The sequence below is a fragment of the Budorcas taxicolor genome, chromosome 19 (assembly GCF_023091745.1).
Source record: "Budorcas taxicolor isolate Tak-1 chromosome 19, Takin1.1, whole genome shotgun sequence".
In the NCBI taxonomy this organism is placed as follows: Eukaryota; Metazoa; Chordata; class Mammalia; order Artiodactyla; family Bovidae; genus Budorcas; species Budorcas taxicolor.
The window spans coordinates 47,598,850-47,599,524 of NC_068928.1; positions in this window are offsets into that span (position 1 = coordinate 47,598,850).

Consider the following 675-nt stretch of genomic DNA (forward strand, 5'->3'; position numbering starts at 1 on the left):
TGATTACAACAGACAACAGTCAAAACCGGCAGAAGTGGGAGGAGGGGGAATGTGGCCCCGCCAGACCCCACCAGTCCCGGTGGCTCTCAGCCTGGCGGGTGCTTTCTTCCGCACTGTGGTGTGGTCCCGGCCCTAACAGGCATGCCCTGCCTCACCTCTGCAGGTGGAGGGGGCCCAGAGCTGTTCCAGTTCCCCTCCCCTCCCCCACTGGGTCCTGGGGGACATTTGGAGAGGCCCAGCAGGGGGCACTCTGGCTCACCTTCCTCCGGTCTCCATGGCTCAGGACCAGGCTAAGGGCAGAGGTAGATGGGGAGACGTGGGGGCCACACGGGCCCCTGGGTGGCAGTGAGGGAGCTTGGGACCCTGAGGGGGCATGCTGACTCCTTGCTGGAGAAAAGGCACCTAGATAGGGAAGCTGAATTTGAGGGCCTCCCAGGGGGGCCCTGGGGTGAGGTGGGGTAGGCTGAAAGAAACAGGAAGTAGGGAAGTGAGCAAACCCCAATCCTGGTTCCCGAACCCCCACTGGCTGAGGAAGAAGGAAGGCATCCCGGAGCAGAGCCCTGCCCCTGCAACCCTCTGCCTGAGCAAAATGGCCTCATTCTCTTTCCACCCTCACCCGGGGCCCGGCCGTCCAGTCTCTCTCCCGCCGTTCCCGCTGCCGGCTCCAGGCCCTCT